Here is a 12982-nt window from a genome sequence, read left to right on the forward strand (position 1 = left end):
TGGAAACAGGATACTGGGCTTGAGGGACCTCCAGTCTGTCCCAGTATGGCCCTCTTATGTTCTTATGTGAGTCAAGTACAGGCAGTCCCTGAGTTACAGACGCCTTGACTTAAGTACAACTCATACTTATGAACGCGGTTGCGGCTTCATTTGATTTCACTGAGGAGGATTTCCAGTGGCCTAGACTCCTACACTTCTCCTGCAGCAGATTCAGGAATGATGCCTGGCCACATTAAGAACAGTGTGTGAGGGAACACTGGTAGGGACAGTTGGCCCTTTTGTCAGCTGGGAGCAGAGGTAAGCAGCAAGAAGCTTAAAATCTACAAGTTCTGAGTTGCATACAAATCCGACCTAAGAACAGCTTTAAAAACATAACTCTTTCTTAACCTGGGAACTGCCTATAGTGAGATTGTGGGGAAGGAGCAGGGAAGGCCATGGTGCAATCTTATTTTATACTAATCTCATGAACATCCATTACAATGATATCAAATGGCCATTAACATATACTGGTAATCCATAGACTTTAAATGAGTTAATTCCAATGGCAGCACTGGCTGATGTGATCAAGTTCTTCCAAGCTCTGAGCAGAATTTTTTTTGGGCACATTTGCAATCTTCTAATAAAGAGACAATTCAGCGTGATTTAAAAAAAAAACCCTGCTTATTTTGTCTGCAAGAGCTTAATAGTATGTCAGTGTGTTATATAATTCACAGGGCGGAGGATCGGAGGAAAGACATAAATTGTTTGGCTTGGGAAATTAACCGAGGAGTGATTCTATCTGTTTTAATTTAACACTAAGGTGCAGGAATACTCCTGGAAGCAGATGGGCTATTGATCTGACAAGAGGGTAATCAGAGTGCCAGAAGAGGAGGGGGGAGGGACGGGGACTCCAGGGGCTTTCCTGCGATTGCTCTCTTTAGACAGCGAGCTTTAACCTGATGAGAGCTCTCCTTAACTTCTGTACAGATCTTATTACTTTGCAGTCCTTTGAGGAAGGAATGGAAACACTTTCACGAGAAGGAAGGGGACAGCGAAATCAGCTAAGAAAAAAAGATGAGAGCGGTTACCCTGATGACATAAACTGGCAACAGAAGAAAACAGGCCAAGAGAAGGGAGGAAAAAGGAAACACTTTGATTTTGGAAAGCAGTGTAAATAAAAGATCAACATAGGATCAGTAAAACAGCTCTAAAAAGTGGCTAGGATTTCAAGAAACCATGATTTCTTTCTTGTTGGATTTCCTAAAACATGCCTTATTTAATGCAACTCTCTAGTTTATGGTTTTTTTTAAAAAAAAATAAATTAATATACTATATAAACTTAGAGAATACAGCAGTGCACAATAATAAAGTCACAAAAAACAACAAAAATTAAAATAAAATAGTAAAGCCTCATATCATACACAAGAAGAAACAAATACAAAAAAATTTCATGATACACTGCCTCCTGCCAAGACCCCTCTGCAAAATGACCCCATATGCATCTGTCCCAAAAGCTTGCGTAAAAAAATACGTTCTCAAACATTTTCTTCTAGACGTAAATAATCAGGAAGTTGATTCCAAGGGCCTTCAATCTGAAATAACACAAGGCTACCACTAGAGATTGTGGCAGCCATTTTGATGAGCAGGCCATGCTGGGCAGGAGCGAGTAAGCATCACTTCTGCTCATTTCCCCCAGATCACCAGCGACCCACAAAGGTAGGTCTAGGAGACCTAGGGGTGGGGGGCCTGGGGCTTCCTAAAATTTTCTTCATGGGCGTTGTAGATGGGATTTTAAGGATGTGGGTATTTCAAGTTCCAGAGAAGTGTGTGAGGGATTAGAATTGGGACAACTGGGCCTTATTGGCCATCATCCAGAGGTTAACCAGTTATGGATTACCTCATAAAGATAGGAATGGCTTTTATGTGGCCCTATTTATGCAGTTAACCAGGCCAGTAAAGTATTGAATATCAGCAATTAACCAGCGAAGTGCTAATTCAGCCCCCAGAACATCACTAAAATAACCATATTAGTACAGAACAGGCGATTTAACTGGCCAGAAGCTATTTCTGGCCTGTTAAAATCGCTTTGAATAAACATCTCTATGACTTTTATGATGCTGCCCCAACACTAAGGGTAGAGTTTCCATATTTGGAACCTCACAAACCCGGACGCATGGCTCTGCCTCATTCCACCCCACCCCACCCCACCTTGTTCCGCCTCCAGCCCCGCCCAATTCTGCTTCAAATCCTGCCCCATTCTGCCGCCAGCTCCACCCCCTCAAAGCCTCGTCTTCTTCCCCCGACGAACTCCGGTTGCATCTGGAGGGTATCGAGCATGCATGGATGTGTGTGCATGACTCAGAGACCCTCCAGATGCGGCCAGAGCTCATCAGGGCTTTCCAAAACCCGGACAAACTGCCAGGTTTTGGAAAATCTGTCCAGTTCCTTATTAAGAGGACATGTTCGGGTTTTCCCGGATGTCTGGCAGCCCTAACTAAGGGGCTCTTTTGATAAGCTGTGATAAGCACTAACACACAGAGCAGCTTCAAATGGCTCACCAAAGGATATGAACAGGTGTCCTGCGGTAAACTCCTAATCTGCACATGCTTCTTACATGCTATATATATATATATATTTTTTTTTTTTTAATTTTTGCATGGAGTGGGTATGTCTGAGAGCAGAAAGTAGGCATTTCTGCGCTAATCAGTAGGTGCTCTACCTGCGCCTAAGTTAAGCAAGAAACACCATTTAAAACAGCAAAAACATGGCACCATAAAAGCACCTACTGGTACCTAAATAATACACGCCAGAATCATGCCTATATAGGCGCTTTAGGCCGCCGAATGCCACTATGGGCGTGGCTATCGCTGGAAGTAGCCTCCTCCCGGTGCTGTAGTTTTAAATCTTCAGCCGCCGCTGTGCAGCGTCCACGAGCAGGCCTGCCCCCAGGGAATAGAATGAAGGGTTCTGGGGCGGGCCTGCTGTTTGACGCTGTGCGATGGCTGCGTGGTGTTTGCCCTGAAGATTTAAGCAAATGCTGGGAGAAAGATGGGCGGGAGGGCCAAAACCAGAGCGACCGAGAATTGAAAGGGGGGGGGGGATGAGGCCATGGCTCCTGTGGCCTCCCTTGTTCCGACACCTATGCTCCCACTTAAAACCGTTGGTGGATCCCGGCGCTGGGTCATTTCAACCCACACAGGTCTTCTTCGGGGGAATAATGGACATAAGCTGCCTTTCTGTAAAAACAAAAACGATGTCATTAATACTTCATTATTTTATGTCCTATCCTAACCCAATATATCTACTATTAGGGAGTCAATTGATAGTATTCTGTGATGATTAAATAATAATAATCTTTATTATATCACAGCTCTATCTCAACTTACAAAAATATATGTTAAAAACAAATGACTCAATAACTCCAAAAATACACCGATTCAGTATCCAATAACGCTGGAAAAATTCTTAAGGCTAGATGTCAAGCCAAATCTTCTTAATACTCTTGCCATCAAATAATAAGTGGCAGAGATGATATAAAGTCAAATATCAGCGTTAATTGGAATATTGTGCAACTAGTGCAATTAGTGTAAACAATTTTTGATGTGCAAAAAGTGCAGTTAAAGTGCCTTGTACATATTGATTCAGTGCCTGGCCCCCCGACCCGGGTTTCGTGTTCTTCGTCAGGAGGGCTCTGCACAGGCGAACTAAACTGGGACTAAGATTACTATCCTAACCCAATACCATAAAGATTAGCCTTTCATGTGAACTTGAAATTTTCACCTGAACTGTTTAGAGCACAGGTGTCAAAGTCTCTCCTCGAGGGCCGCAATCCAATCAGATTTTCAGGATTTCCCCAATGAATATGCATGAGATCTATTTGCATGCACTGCTTTCATTGTATGCTAATAGATCTCATGCATATTCATTGGGGAAATCCTAAAAATCCGACTGAATTGCGGCCCTCGAGGAGGGACTTTGATACCCCTGGTAGAGCTTCAATCGAAAACCTATAAAAAATCCCATACGTTTGATCAAGTGCAATGCTATTAAATACAATGTCTACCGTGAATGTCCACAATCAAGCCAATTTAATTAAAGCTCTTATCCAAATCATACCTCAACATTCATGCTTTGCTAAAATCTGACACCATGTGCCAAATTAAAAGCTATTTCACCAAGCATGCAAATGAACCGGGAAGTATATTATGTATAACGAGCCAATTTATGAAACTCACTATCTCAGGCTTCATTGCTTATCTATCTCGTTGCTAACTATTCTTTTTACAACTGAAAAATGTTGAAACGAACTTGTCTCTTACTACTCACCTAATATTTTTTTGCAGAATAATAAAAGTTATTCAGTATGAAACCGTTTATTTCAAACTGCGTCACACCTGCCAAAATCGGCAGTGCGGCGTTTATGTAAAAAAATGGTAAAACAATGCTGAAAGAACTCAGCCGGAAATCCTTAAAAGAATCATTACTTGCCTAAAAGTGCTGGCTTTTGGCTCAGAAGTGTTCACGAAGGGAGTAACCTCTTCTATGCTGTTATGACTAATGGTTCATTTTCTAAAGAAAACCAAAAAAACTCTGTGGAGTGACGATGTTCCCAAATGGACTTTATTTGAAAGTATCAAAGTTCCAAAGGTACACTAAAATCATCCACATAAAAGTAAATCATCCACATATGAGCCTTAAAGGACCTAGTCTGCTAGGGATACAGGACCCAACATGGTCCGCGTTTTGACAAAAAGTCTTCTTCAGGGGTCCCTGGGGGTCCTATAAAGGTAAATACGTGGGAAACAATTGTGTGGTGAACCGGAAGTGAGACACTGCTTGCATTTGTGAGATTCGAAGCCGCCACGTGGCAACGTCATCACGTGAGGGACTTAAAGTGCCAGCACACCTATAAGAACTGCACATCCATACGCTCAGTAAAGCTGGTGTGTCAACCCTGATGATCTGAAATGATATCCTGTACTATTTCATTGCAGAGCTGTCACTATTATATTCCCAGATGGTGACGGGACAAAAGCGCGTGAGACTTCGGTGCGCCGACATTGTAGCGCAGACAATTCAGCGCAAGACCCCAGCGCGCTGCCTAAAAAATTAACTTTTAAAGAGCTCTGACAGGGGGTGTGGGGGGGAACCCCCCCACTTTACTTCATACTCTTCGCGCTGCCGTTGGGGGGAGGTGGGGGGTGCAACCACCAACATTATAGAGAAAATTTAACTTTTTACAAAAAAATCGGGAAAAAGTTAAGTTTACTCTATAATGGAGGGTTCCAACCCCTCAACCCCTCCCCCAATGGCAGCGCGAAAAGTATGTAGTAAACTGGGGGGATTCCCCACTCACACCCCGTGTCAGAGCTTTTTAAAAGTAACTTTTTAGGCGGCGCGCTGGAGTCTTGCGCCGATTTGTCTGTGTTGCAATGTCGGTGCACTGAAGTCCCGCGCGACGAATGACTATGAACCTCCCAGATTTGTTACTAGGATTAAATCTTTTCATCTATCTGCTACCTACGAATTATTTCAAAATGGTGCCACCGAAATCCATTGAAAGAACGTTTCATGAATCAAAAGTGTTTTAAGAACAATGTAAAAAACTATGTTTATATGTATATGTGTTTTATATATGTATGTTTGTTGTTACATATTGTATAAGGTATTGATTATATGATAAGAAAGGGTGGGAAGAGTGGAAGGTAAGAGCATATTATTTGTATCATTAATGATTATTAAGTGTTATATTTATTGTTAATTTGTTTGGATATATTGTTACACTTATGGATATATTGTTACACTTTGGATATATTGTTACACTTATTAAATAAAGAATAAAAATAAAATAAAAAAAATAAATGTACACAGGTCAAAAAAAAAAAAATATATATATATATATATGTATGTTTTTAAAGGCAAAAGTCCATGAACATCTATCCATATGTTATTTCTAGTGACTGTTTGATGCATGAAGGAGTCCTTTATATATATATAAACTGGATGGACACAGTTTAGGTAAAAGATCCATCACCGTTCTTTTTTAAGTAGAATGGCATTAATGCCTCCCCCTCATAGAGAGCGTGGTATTACTTCTTCTACTGCAAACTTGAGATCTGAGAATTCATGGTGGGTTCACAATGGGCTACCATAGGGGCATCCTTCTTATGTTGTAAACAGGAACGATGGTCAATCAGTCTCAGCTTCAAAACTCTGGAGATTTCACCAATGTATACCAGGCCACAGGGATGTCAAACAAGTGGAATGATGTCTTATCTTGATTGTTCTTGTGTTTAGATGTAAAACTTGTCCTGTAAGTGAACAATTGCACAGACTGCATTGTCCACAGGGAAAATGACCTGGTGTCTGTGTGCCTTCTCCCAATAAGCAGTCCGGAGGCAGAAAAGATGGAGATAAATATTCTTTTAAATTTCTACCTCTGGTAAATGCAAACCGTGGTGGTTCTTTAAAAACTTCATGTAGTTGCAGTATATGCCAGTATTTCAATATCCACTGCTGAACTGTGTGAATGCCAGATGTAAATGGAAGAACACAGGTAACACGGTCTGTACTTTCTTTGGGTTGAGGATGTAATAAATATGCGCATTCCGTCCACCGAGCTCTTTTGTATGCTGCTTTTTTTTTTTTTTTTTTTTACTATAGATGCAGGGTAGCTGTGATCCAAGAACCTTTTTTTCATTATCTCGGCCTGAATCTCGAATTCTTCCACTGATGAACAGATCCTGCGTAACCACAAGAACTGTCCCATCGGGATGTTACATCTTAAATGAAGGGGGTGACAACTAGTATAATGTAATACAGTGCTCCTGTCAGTAGGTTTACGAAAAATTGTGTGTGAAAAACCATGTGTTGTGAAATGAACAAGTAAATCTAAAAAACAAACCTGAGTTTTGTGGTAAATAAAAGTAAACCTAAGGTTATCACGACTATTCAGCCATCCAAAAAAAACTCTGTAGATCTTCTATATTGCCCTTCCAAAAAAGAAAAATGTCATCTATGAATCTTTTTCAAAAGATAACATTAGGCTTCCATGGGGAGCACTCTAAAAATTGATTTTCAAATGAACTTACATACAAATTAGCCAAATCAGGGGCTACTGTGGCCCCCATGGCCGTGCCTTTTATTTGAGAAAAAAAATTTGTCTTGAAACAAGAAAAAGTTTTTTTTGAGGATGTAACGTAACAGAGTCACCAGAAAAACAGTAAGTGGTCAAGTTGGATTTACCCTAGCTTCAAGTGTGTTACTGATCAAAGAGATCAAAGCCTCTTGTGGTATATTCGTATAAAGTGCTCGATATCTGCCGTAACCAACCAGATATCATCATAACAAATTTGACACGCATCTAACTGCACCATGAAATCTGTTGAATCTCTGATGTATGAGGGGGCAAGTGGCACCAAAGGAAGTAAAACGTTGACTTCAACCAATGGTGGAATTCTGTTTGTCTCCATAATAAATACGAACGACATATGGCAAATCGTTGTAATTCATCGTTATCCTATACTAAAACTTGGTCGATAATAATGGAATTTTGTGGTATGGACCTTTGACTGTATACTTACCTGATCTCTTTTTGTCTTATTCATATAAATTTTTAATATGTTTACTATGAACACACCTTCTGTTGCTGTATTTTCAGATATGATAGCTCTCCGTTTGATTTAGCATGATTATTGTCACTACATTTTATTCCTGACATTGTACTCACTTGCCAATTATCATCCTCTAATGTGTCTTCTCCCTTTTATATCCACGTTATTACTGATAACTGATGTATTAACATATACTTGCTGTTTCGTATCTTTGTTTATTATCTATAACCCGATCTCTACTCATATGCAATGTGATTTACTTGATGGTGTCCTTTCTTTCAATTACTTCCGTAGTTTTTTCAGAAGCTTCTCTCATATTTCTGTAACTCTTTTGTTTATAAAACCAATAAAATTATTGGAACTGAAAAAAAAAGTTGTCTATATAAATTCACAAAGGTTCTAACAGAAGATGTATGAGGAGAGACTGGAAGCCCTGAATATGTATACCCTAGAGGAAAGGAGGGACAGGGGAGATATGATTCAGACATTCAAATACTTGAAGGGTATTGATGTAGAAGAAAATCTTTTCCAGAGAAAGGAAAATGGTAAAACCAGAGGACATAATTTGAGGTCGAGGGGTGGTAGATTCAAGAGCAATGTTAGGAAATTCTACTTTACGGAGAGGGTGGTGGATGCCTGGAATGCGCTCCCGAGAGAGGTGGTGGAGAGGAAAACGGTGACTGAGTTCAAAGAAGCGTGGGATGAACACAGAGGATCTAGAATCAGAAAATAATATTAAATATTGAACTAAGGCCAGTACTGGGCAGACTTGCACGGTCTGTGTCTGTATATGATCGTTTGGGGGAGGATGGGCTGAAGAGGGCTTCAATGGCTGGGAGGGTTTAGATGGGATGGAATAGGTTTTAACGGAGATTTCGGAAGTTGGAACCCAAGCACAGTACCGGGTAGAGCTTTGGATTCTTGCCCAGAAATAGCTAAGAAGAAAACATTTAAAAAATTTAAATTGAATCAGGTTGGGCAGACTGGATGGACCATTCAGGTCTTTATTCTGCCGTCATCTACTATGTTATGTTACTATGTAACAGCGAACCTTTAGAAGAAATGATGGGCTGGCCCGGTGGTGTTTGTAAATTTTTATGCACTTTGGGTAATAGATATAGAACAGGCATGATAGGATACTGGACTGTCAAAAACGAATATTCTTTGGTTGTAATAAATTCTTTGAGATGGGCATCAAACAAAATCTCATCTACTTCTGATTTAATAGAACACGTAGGGACTTGGGCAACTAGAATGTAAAAAGTGCTATCTGCAAGTTGACGAGCTTCCATTACATAAGTAACATAACATAGTAACATAGTAACATAGTAGATGACGGCAGATAAAGACCCGAATGGTCCATCCAGTCTGCCCAACCTGATTCAATTTAAATTATTATTATTTTTCTTCTTAGCTATTTCTGGGCAAGAATCCAAAGCTTTACCCGGTACTGTGCTTGGGTTCCAACTGCCAAAATCTCTGTTAAGACTTACTCCAGCCCATCTACACCCTCCCAGCCATTGAAGCCCTCCCCAGCCCATCCTCCACCAAACGGCCATATACAGACACAGACTGTGCAAGTCTGCCCAGTAACTGGCCTAGTTCAATATTTACTATTATTTTCTGATTCAAAATCTTCTGTGTTCATCCCACGCTTCTTTGAACTCAGTCACAGTTTTACTCTCCACCACCTCTCTCGGGAGCGCATTCCAGGCATCCACCACCCTCTCCGTAAAGTAGAATTTCCTAACATTGCCCCTGAATCTACCACCCCTCAACCTCAAATTATGTCCTCTGGTTTTACCATTTTCCTTTCTCTGGAAAAGATTTTGTTCTACATTAATACCCTTCAAGTATTTGAACGTCTGAATCATATCTCCCCTGTCTCTCCTTTCCTCTAGGGTATACATATTCAGGGCTTCCAGTCTCTCCTCATACGTCTTCTGGCGCAAGCCTCCTATCATTTTCGTCGCCCTCCTCTGGACCGCCTCAAGTCTTCTTACGTCTTTCGCCAGATACGGTCTCCAAAACTGAACACAATACTCCAAGTGGGGCCTCACCAATGACCTGTACAGGGGCATCAACACCTTCTTCCTTCTACTGACTACGCCTCTCTTTATACAGCCCAGAATCCTTCTGGCAGCAGCCACTGCCTTGTCACACTGTTTTTTCGCCTTTAGATCTTCGGACACTATCACCCCAAGGTCCCTCTCCCCGTCCGTGCATATCAGCTTCTCTCCTCCCAGCATATACGGTTCCTTCCTATTATTAATCCCCAAATGCATTACTCTGCATTTCTTTGCATTGAATTTTAGTTGCCAGGCATTAGACCATTCCTCTAACTTTTGCAGATCCTTTTTCATATTCTCCACTCCCTCTTCGGTGTCTACTCTGTTACAAATCTTGGTATCATCTGCAAAAAGGCACACTTTTCCTTCTAACCCTTCAGCAATGTCACTTACATACATATTGAACAGGATTGGCCCCAGCACCGAACCCTGAGGGACTCCACTAGTCACCTTTCCTTCCTTCGAGCGACTTCCATTAACCACCACCCTCTGGTGTCTGTCCGACAGCCAGTTTCTGACCCAGTTCACCACTTTGGGTCCTAACTTCAGCCCTTCAAGTTTGTTCAACAGCCTCCTATGAGGAACTATATCAAAGGTTTTGCTGAAATCCAAGTAAATTACATCTAGCATATGTCCTCGATCCAGCTCTCTGGTTACCCAATCAAAAAATTCAATCAGGTTCGTTTGGCACGATTTACCTTTTGTAAAGCCATGTTGCCTCGGATCCTGTAACCCATTAGATTCAAAATTCAAAATTTTGTTTAAAATAAGTGTGATGATCCATCACTACTACAGAACCTCCTTTATCTGCTGGCTTAATTATTAGAGTATTATCTTGTTGAAGTGACCGCAGTGCCTCTCTTTCAACTTTAATGAGATTGGGATGTTTTACTGGTGGTGGAATCCAGTGTGATAAATCTTTAAAAATCAATTTCTGAAACACATCTATTGCAGTATCAATTGCTCCTGGAGGAGTCCATCGAGAGATCAGTCAGGCTCACAACTGGTTCCAGCAGTCCAGTTGTATGAATGTTGGTAGCTGTTTACAGAATGCAGAAGTGTTGCTGATTATTTCCTAAGTAGGGTTTACCAGATTTTACTTACGTAAAATCCGGACCCATAGACCCAGGCTCACCCATCCCCGTCCCGTTATACCCACACCACGCCCCAGCCTCGCCTCTAGCTTTGCCCCCCCTCAGCCTGTTCTCGTCGGTCGGGAGAGCATCCGCGCATGTGTGGATGTGACACAATGACGTCACGTGCACATGCGCCTATGTGTGATGTCACTGTGTTGCATCCGCCCATGCGCGGATGGCCCTTCCCGAAATGACCTGCTTTTCAAAACCCAGACAAAGTGCCGGGTTTTGAAAAGCCGTCTGGACGACCGGACAGGCCTTTTAAAAAGAGCACATGTCCAGGTAAATCGGGACGTCTGTTAACCCTACCCCTAAGGCAGTGTATCGCAAATTGTGTACTGTGGCACACTAGTGTGCCGCCCGATATTCCAGGTGTACAGCGAGATGCCGGGGAGGAGGAGAGGCGCCGGAGCCGACTAACTCTTGCGGCAACAGGCACATCTTATAGGCAGCCGGCCGGTGCCAATGCCTCTCCTTCTCTCCGTGCCTCTTTCCTTCTTGCACCCCACACTGGCGACTCAGGGCCCCGTCTGGAGGGCCTTCGCGCATGCGTGACATCATTGCGTCAAAGCCCACGCACTTCCGGACGACGTTGAGCCGCGGCCACCGCATTCAGGGCGCCGCGGCTTCGCAAAGTTTACGAGACACTGTTCTAAGGGATCCTCTTACAAAAGTGTTAATATGCAGACTAGCGTGCAATGTTATCATACAAGTACGATAGCTGTGACTGCGGTGACATGACTGCGCACGCTAATTTGTGCATTAACTGCATGCTGTGTTAGAGATTGGGAACTGGGTGGGTTACGGGCAGAAGACAGGCATGGATTGCACATTGTCGATAGTGCATGATACTTACTGCCCACTAGCTGTCAGTGGTGCAGTAAGCTCAGGAAATAAACAAAATGGAGCAAAATATTAATCCACGGAGTATGTGAGAAAAACAATAAGGAAGTGGATCACATGTATGGACTGGATTCAATTTACAGTAATCACAAATCAATGCAAAAACAATAAAAAGTACACAACATATCACATATAGGATCTCTCGATCAATGACATAGAAACATAGAAACATGATGGCAGATGGCCAAATGGCCCATCCAGTCTGCCCATCCGCAGTAACCATTATCTCTTTCTCTCTCCGAGAGATCCCACGTGCCTATCCCAGGCCCTTTGAATTCAGACACAGTCTATGTTTCCACCACCTCTTCCAGGAAACTGTTCCACGCATCTACCACCCTTTCCGTAAAAAAGTATTTCCTCAGATTACTCCAGAGCCTATCATCTCTTAAGTTCATCCTATGCCCTCTCATTGCAGTTTCATTTCAAATGAAAGAGACTCGACTCATGCACATTTATATTACATAGGTATTTAAACATCTTTATTATATCTCCCCTCTCTCACCTTTCCTCCAAAGTATACAGATTGAGAATTTTAAGTTTGTCCCCATACACCTTATGATGAAGACCACACACCATTTTAGTAGCCTTCCTCTGGACCGATGCCATCCTTTTTATATCTTTTTGAAGGTGCAGCCTCCAGAATTGCACACAATATTCCAAATGAGGTCTCACCAAAGTCTTATACGGGGCATCAATACCTCCTTTTTTCTACTGGCCATACCTCTCCCTATGCAACCTCTTTAAAAGTCTCTCATAACAAACTATCCGTAAGATCTGAAAAATCAATGATGAAATTCCCTGTTTCATGCAATAGGTTTTCTTGGATTTCTCAACATGGCCGAATTTTGGCACGTATGCCTTCCTCAGGAGAGAATATCAACTTTGTTTATCAAGTAAAACAGAGAAACTAATGTCAGTAAACTCAGGGACATTTAGGCCCAGGTTCTACAAAGGACACTTAAAGTTAAGTGACTAGATCTAGGGGCCTAACTTAATTATTTAAAAAGCTTAATGAATGCCGATAATGAGAAATTAGCACCTCAAAATTGGCTTAAATTAAAATTAATTTGGCAGGCGCCTACCACTTTTAGGTTGGACCTGCCTGGATCAGACCCGGATCGGGCCCGATCGGGCAGGTTAGTGAATCCTGGCCTTAGTTCTTAATTCTATAAACTTGTGTGCCCAAATTTTAGATTAGTGTGCAAGTGTGTGCGTGCAATTTATAGAATAAAGTCAGTTGCGTGAACAATTATTGGCTTTAATCTCTGTTAATTGGCTCTAA

This window comes from Geotrypetes seraphini, chromosome 2 (genome assembly GCF_902459505.1).
Source record: "Geotrypetes seraphini chromosome 2, aGeoSer1.1, whole genome shotgun sequence".
Lineage (NCBI taxonomy): Eukaryota > Metazoa > Chordata > Amphibia > Gymnophiona > Dermophiidae > Geotrypetes > Geotrypetes seraphini.